The sequence below is a fragment of the Petaurus breviceps genome, unplaced genomic scaffold (genome assembly GCF_028583685.1).
Source record: "Petaurus breviceps papuanus isolate PSGF00001 unplaced genomic scaffold, PetGlider_PUasm1.0 226, whole genome shotgun sequence".
Taxonomy (NCBI): Eukaryota; Metazoa; Chordata; class Mammalia; order Diprotodontia; family Petauridae; genus Petaurus; species Petaurus breviceps.
In genome coordinates this window covers 2,622,195-2,629,654 of record NW_027185890.1, presented here as the reverse complement: position 1 = coordinate 2,629,654, position 7,460 = coordinate 2,622,195, and the positions used below count along the sequence as shown (strand labels likewise).

At 33.0% G+C, this 7,460-nt stretch overlaps 1 long non-coding RNA gene across 1 annotated transcript in view; it reads right to left on the bottom strand.

The window, feature by feature from the left end:
- Window positions 1–460: 460 nt before the first annotated feature.
- LOC138166771 (uncharacterized) overlaps window positions 461–7,460 on the bottom strand; it is a 34,309-nt gene continuing 27,309 nt past the window's right edge. Inside the window, exons 2-3 of the long non-coding RNA XR_011169727.1 lie at window positions 3,550–3,660; window positions 461–555 (exon numbers count right to left, since the gene is read on the bottom strand). This is a non-coding gene — a long non-coding RNA (uncharacterized lncRNA). The remainder of the gene's footprint in view (window positions 556–3,549; window positions 3,661–7,460) is intronic.

Genomic DNA, 7,460 nt, shown 5'->3' with positions numbered 1-7,460 from the left:
GCCTGTTGTGATCTATTTAGTATATATGAGAGGCTGAAGTTGAAACCAAGTCTTCCTGACTCAATACTCTATACTGATAAAGTAAATCTCTGTCTCTCTCTCTCTCTCTCTCTCTCTCTCTCTCTCTCTCTCTCTCTCTCTCTCTCTCTCTCTCTGTCTGTCTGTCTCTCTCTCTTTCTCTCTCTCTGTGTCTCACACATTTAAAAATATTATGTGACTTCCTGTTTAATTACTTTCTATAAAATTTCACAATTTTTTAATTAAAAAAATTCAGTTCCAAATTTTCTTCCTCCTGTACCTTCATATACCCATTAAAAGAAGGCAAGAAATGGAATACACATTATACATAGGAAGTCAAGTAAAACATATTTCCACATTAGCCATGCTCAAAAACAAAAAAACAAAACAAAACAAGAAAAATAAAGTGAAAAAGTATTCTTCAACTTACCCTCAGATACCATCAGTTTTCTATTTGGACATGGAAAGGATTTTTCATCATGAATCCTTTGAAATTATAATGGATCTATATATTTGTCAGAGTTGCTAAGTCTTTACCTGTTGATTACCATTGAAATATTGTTGTTACTGTATATAATCTTCTGGTACTGCTTATTCACTTCACATTAGTTCACATAAGTCTCAGATTTTTTTCTGAAAGTGTTCCCTTCATCGTTTCTTAGTATCCCATCACAATCATATACCATAATTTGTTCAACCATTCTCCAATTGATAGCATTCCCCCAGTTTTGAATTATTTGTCACCACAAAAGGGCATACTATAAACATTTTTATACATATGAGTCATTTACCATTTTCTCTTTGAATGATCTCTTTGAAGGATAGACCTAATGGCATTAGTACTAGATCAAAAAATATATATATTCAATATATACAAGTTCAAATGATGTATATACATATATACACATACACATATACATATACATACACACACACATCATTTCATAGACCTTTGGGGTATACTTGCAAATTGTTCTCCAGAATGATTGGAGTAGTTCAATGCTCTACCACCAGGGCATTACTGTACCAATTGTCCCATATCCCTATTAATATTTGCTATTTTCCTTTTTCTGTCATGTTAGTCAATCTGAAAAGTTTGGTGTGTTAGCTTAGTGTTGTTTAAATTGACATTTCTCTAATTATTAGTGATTTAGTACTTTTTTTATGTGACTTGATAGGTTTGATTTCTTCTGAAAACTATCTGTCCATATTATTTAACTACTTATCAATTACAAAATTTCTCTTGTATAAATTTGGTTCAGTTCCCCATATATTTGAAAATAAGACCTCTTTCAAAGAAACTTATGATATTTTGTATGCCAGTTTTCTTCTAATTTTGGCTGCAATTATTTTGTTTTGCAGTACATTTTTTAATTTTACATAATCAAAATTGTCAATTTTATCCTCTTATGATCCTCTCTATCTCTATTTGGTCATAAATTCTTCCTCTATCCATAGATAAGATAGGAAATTTTTTTTTCTTATGTTCACCAATTTGTTTATATCACCTTTTATGTCTAAATCATGTACCCATTTTGATCCTATCTTGGTATATGGTACGAAATGCTAGCCTATGTCTAGTTTCTGCCAGACTCCTTTCTATTTTTCCCAACATTTTTTGTTGAATAGTGAGTCCTCATCCTAGTAGCTTGGATTTGGAGGTCTATTAAACACTGATTCCACTTCTCCCTTCCTTCTGTATATTGTGTACCTGGACAGCTAGGTAACACAATGGATAGTTTCTGGCCTAGAGTTAGGAAGACTCATCTAAGTTCAAATCTGGCCTCAGATATTTACTAGCTATGAGACCCTGGGCAAGTCACTTAAACTTTTTTGCCTCAGTTTCTTCATCTGTAAAATGAGCAAGAGAAGGAAATGGCAAACCACTTCAGTATCTTCACCAAGAAAAAATCAAATGGGGTCACAAAGAGTCAGACATGATTGAAATAACTGAACACATGCAAGACACTATATTTAGTGTTTTCTACAGTCATTTTGAAGGAGAGGTTTTAGAGGAAGTTTAGCAGTTGTGAGCTCTCTCTCTACCATCTTGAGTCTGACTCCTTTATTTTTATCTCCTGTTGAATCATATTTTTGAAAGTGTATCCCATCAGATTATTTGGGGAGTCTTTTGTCTTCCAATAAACAGCCAAAGTTCTACAAGTTCAGTCCCTGCCTTCTTCCCTTTCATAACCCATACAAATGAAGGGGAGGAGAAAGTGTTTAAATAGTTAGCCTCAGGTGTAAGGACATAGTTTTCCCCCTGTCTAGTTGTAATCTCAGGCTGTCAAATGTAAATATGGCCAGCAAACCTTTCTGATTTTTGATAATGCATTCAATAGTATTCACAAAGTAGTGAGTATGAGCACCAACTAACAGTATTTCCTCATTCTTGAAGCTTTGGGTTAAATATTTTCTGAAGCTTTAGGTTTTCCTCTGACTTGCACTGACATCTGAAGACATCTGTAACAAGTAATTACATTTCATGCAATTTGTGACTTCTTGACTCCTATTGTTTCAGCCCTTGCCTCAATCTCTGATTATCAGTTCCTGGAGAGAAAGGAAGCAGCAAAAATTCTCAACTCTGAGTTTAGACTCAGATCATGTCATTGTTTCAAGGAGTCTATTCCACTGAAGCATCAATACTTGCAGCACCCCTGGCAAGTATATGCTGTAAAGACAAGCCTTGACACCTGAACTTAGAACAGAACAAGTGGACTGAATAAGAAGAGTAAGGTATGTCTAGTTGATAGCTGCTTTCAGAAATAAGCAATGCTTTGATGATATTTCTGTCTATGTTATTCTGTACTAAATGAAATACCCATTCTGCTCCCATTTCCCTATATCACTAGTTCAGGAACAGGAGGAGGTATAGTACTCTGTGTATAAAATTAAATTGTGATAAAGTTCAATTGCCTGTTTCCTCTTTGCTGATTGCTTATTTCTAATGATGTCTGTCATTATATTTTCTTTTTAGGTTGGTGATGTTTTCATTGATTCATTTTGTTTTTGACGTGTTGAGTGTTTCACTGCAAACAACCCTCCCTCCACAGTATCTTCTCATGAAAACTAACAAAGCAAAATTGCCTGATGTGTTGATTGCAATTGATAGTACATATTACTTCCAATCGTACTGTGGATGGGGAGGGTGGTGGTCAATAATGGCCCAGTTCTTAGTATAGGTACAGATGTATCCTTCTTGATATGTTATAGAAAGCATAGCAGATATTAAATGTCTGATTCTACTCCAACATGTGGAACTTTGGAAGACTAGTTTGTAACCAAAAGTTATGGAAGTATTCTTATGACATCATGACAAAATCTTTTAATTGGTTATAGAGTTAGAAATACCATTCAAAATGAAAGTGGTAAACTGAGACCGAATTTGCATAGGAAAGGTACAACATAAAGAATTTCTTCAATGGGATATCATGTGTCCATGCATATATAACACCCTGTGTCTGCTATGTGTTTTCTTTTTTGATCCTGGGGTAAAACAGTATCTGGAGATCAAATTGTTCAGGCACTTACCTTGTGAGTTTGGGGGATCTAGATTTTCCATCCAGAGGCTTCATCAGATGTCCCACCTGGGTCAGCAGCAGAGTTTGCCAAGGCAGTAGTGGACTACAGTGGAGGAAGTACCTGTAGGTGGATGTGTACAGACAGTGAAATAAGGATGATGGTGGCATCAGAAAAAAAAAGTTAAGGAGATTAATAGAATTTTAGAAAAGTTATATATGAGAGATTTCTGAAGGAAATTCAATGGGAACAGAAAAGAGTATACTTTTTTCTGAGATGTACATGGTACCTTTACAAAAAAAATAATGTATTAGTGTATAAAAACCTCACAATCAAATGCAGAAAAGCAGAAATATTAAATGCATACTTTTCAGACCATAATACAATAAAATTATATTCAATAAAGGGACATGGAAATATAGGATAAAATTAATTGGAAACTAAATAATCTGATCCTAAAGAATAAGCAGGTTAAAGAACAAATCATAGAAATAATAAATACTTTCATTCAAGATAATGACAGCAATGAGCAAACATACCAAAATTTATAGGATGCAACCAAAGCAGTACTTAAGGTAAAATTCAAAACTTTTAATGCTTACATCAACAAAATGGGGGAAAAAAGCAGATCAGTGAATGGGGCAAACAATTTAAAAAAACTAGAAAACAAACTCATTAGAAAACTGCAATTAAATACCACACTGAACTCCTGAGATTCGAAAAAGATATTAATAAAATGGAAAGTAGGAAAACCATTTACCTTATAAATAAAGCAAGGAACTGATTTTATTGGAGGGGGGTGGAGAATAAATTAGAGGAACCACTGGTTAATTTGATTTTTAAAAAGATAAAAGAAAGTCAAATTACCAGTATCTAACATGAAAAGGTTTCATTTACCACCAATGACAATTAAATTAAAGGAATTATTAGGAGATGTTTTGCTAATTATATATGGCAATAAATTGAACAATCAAATTGAAATAGAAAATAGTATTTACAAAAATATAAATTGGCCAGGTTAAGGGAAGAGGAAATAAAATACTCTAAAAAAAACTGTTTTTCAAAAAGAAATTGAACAAGTCATAAATGAGATCCTTAAGGGAAAAAAATCCCTAAACCAGAAGGATTTACAAATGAATTTTACCAAACATTTAAAGAAAAACAAATTTCAATATGACATAAACAATTTGGAAAAATAGGCAAAGAAGGAGTCTTTTCAAATTAATTTTATGACACAAATACAGACAAAAACATCTAAAGATCAATTTATCTAATGAATATTGATGCAAAATCTTTTTTAAAATATTAACAAGGATATTAAAGCAATATACTTCAAATATCATACACTATGATGAGGAGTGATTTATACCAGGAATGGATGACTGGTTCAATATTAGGAAAACTACCAGCATAGCTGACCAAACAAATAACAATATGAAATATCATAGAAGCTAGAAACCTGTCCAATAAGATCAGGGGTGAAGCAAGGATAAACATTGTCACCACTATCCTTCAATATTGTTCTAGAAATGCTAGCGACAGAAATAAGAGAAGAAAAAATAAATTGAAGGAATTAGAATAGGCAATGAGGGAACAAAACTGTCACTCTTTGCAGTTGATATAATAATATATTTACAAAATTCCAGAGAATCAAAAAACTGGTTGAAATAATAACTTCAGCAAAGTTTCCATAAAATAAATAGCATTTCTGTATATTACCAACAAAGTCCAGAAGGAGGAGATAAAAGTGAAATTCCAGGTAAAACAAATGTAGATCACATAATATACTTGAGAATATACCTGTCCTGACAAACCCAACAGCTATATGAACACAATTGCAAAATACTTTTCACGTAAATAAAGATAAATCTAACCAGTTATAAAAATATTAAATGCTCTTGAGTAGGCTGTCAATGCAATAAAATGACTTTTCTACCTAAATTATTTACTTCATTACTAATCAAACCAACAAGATATTTTATAGAGCCAAAAAAATATACCAATATAATTCAACTGGAGAAACAAAAAGGTAAGAATATCTAGGGAATCAATGAAAAAAAAAAATGTGAAGGATCATGGCGTAGCAATACCAGATCTCAAACTGTATTACAAAGTGGTCATCATCGAAACAGTGTGGTACTGACTAAGAAAGAATGGTGGATTAGTGGGATAAGTTAACATAATATACAGTAGGAAATTGCCATAGTAATCTAGTGTTTGACAAACTCAAAGATCAAAGATTTTGGTACAAAAAACGGCACCATTTGACAAAAATTGCTGGGAAAACTGAAAAGCAGTTTGGCAGAAACTAGGTATGTATCAATATTTCACACCATATATGAAAATAAGTTCAAAATAGGTGCATTATTTAGACATAAAATGTATATTATGAGAAAATTAGTGGATCATGGAATTTTTACCTGTCTGATGTATGGAGAAGAGGAAAGGGGTGGAGCCAAGATGGTGGAGTGAAAACAGGAATTCATCTGAACCCCTCTGTGAATTCTGTCAGTAAACTCTAAAAAATGAATATGAATGGATTTTAGAGTGGTATTTTCTATTGGGAGATGGAGTATAGCAGATTTCCAGTTCAGGAAAGTGTGCACACAAGGCTGGGCAGGGAGAACACAGAGCATGGAGTATGGGGGCTACATCAACACAGACCCAAGACAAGACCACAGCAAAGCCAGAGTGAGGTGGTCAAGTGGATTCATCCCCCACTCATTCAATTTGGTACTAGAAATGTTAGCTGTAGCAATAAGAGAAGGGGGAAAAAAATCAAAGGAATTAGATTAGGCAAAGAAGAGACTAAGCTATCACTCTTTGAAGATGATATGGTAATATACTTAGAAAATCCTAGAGAATCAATTAAAAAACTAATTGAGATAATGAATAAATTTAGCAAAGTTTCAGGATACAAAATAAACCCACATAAATACTCAGAATTCCTATATATTTCTAATGAAGTCTAACAGCAAGAAATAGAAAGAGAAATTCCATTTAAAGTTGCTGTCATCATTATAACATATTTGGGAATCTACCTGCCAAAACAAACCCAGAAACTACATGAAAACAATTACAAAACACTTTTCACACAAATAAAGTCAGAGCTACATAATTGGAAAAAAAAACAGCAGTTGTATATGGCTAGGTCTAGCTAATAAAATAAAAAATGGCAATTTTACCCAAATTAATTTACCTATTTAGCACCAAATCTATCAATCTACCAAAATTATTTTATAGAGCTAGAAAAAATAGTAACAAAATTCAACTGGAAGAACAAAAGGTCCAGAATATCAAGGGAATTAATGAAAAGAAATGCTAGAAAATGTGGCCTAGCCATACCAGATTTTAAATGTATTATAAAGCAACAGTCATCAAAACTACTTAGTAATGGCTGAGGAAAAGAGTAGTGGACCAGTGGAATAGATTAGGTACACTAGACACAGCAGTCAATGACTATAGTAATCTACTGTTTGGCAAACCCAAAGACCCTAGCTTCTGGGATAAGTACTAAGTATTTGACAAAAACTGCTGGGAAAACTGGGAAATAGTATGGCATAATCAGGGCATAGGCCAATGTCTTACACTGTATACCAATATAAAGTCTAAATGGGTGCACAATCTAGATATAAAGGCTGATACCATAAGCAATCGCGGAGAGCAAGGGATAGTTTACCTGCCAGATTTATGGAGAGGGGAAAAATTTATGACCAAACAAGTGATAGAGAGCATTACAAAAGGCAAAATGGATAATTTTGATTACATTAAATTGAAAAGTTTTGTACGAATAAAGCCAATGTAACCAATATTAGGAGGGAAGTGGAAAATTAGGAATGAATTTTTACAACCAGTGTTTCTGATAAAGGTCTCATTTCAAAAGTATACAGAGAATTAAGTCAAATTTATAAGAATACAAACCA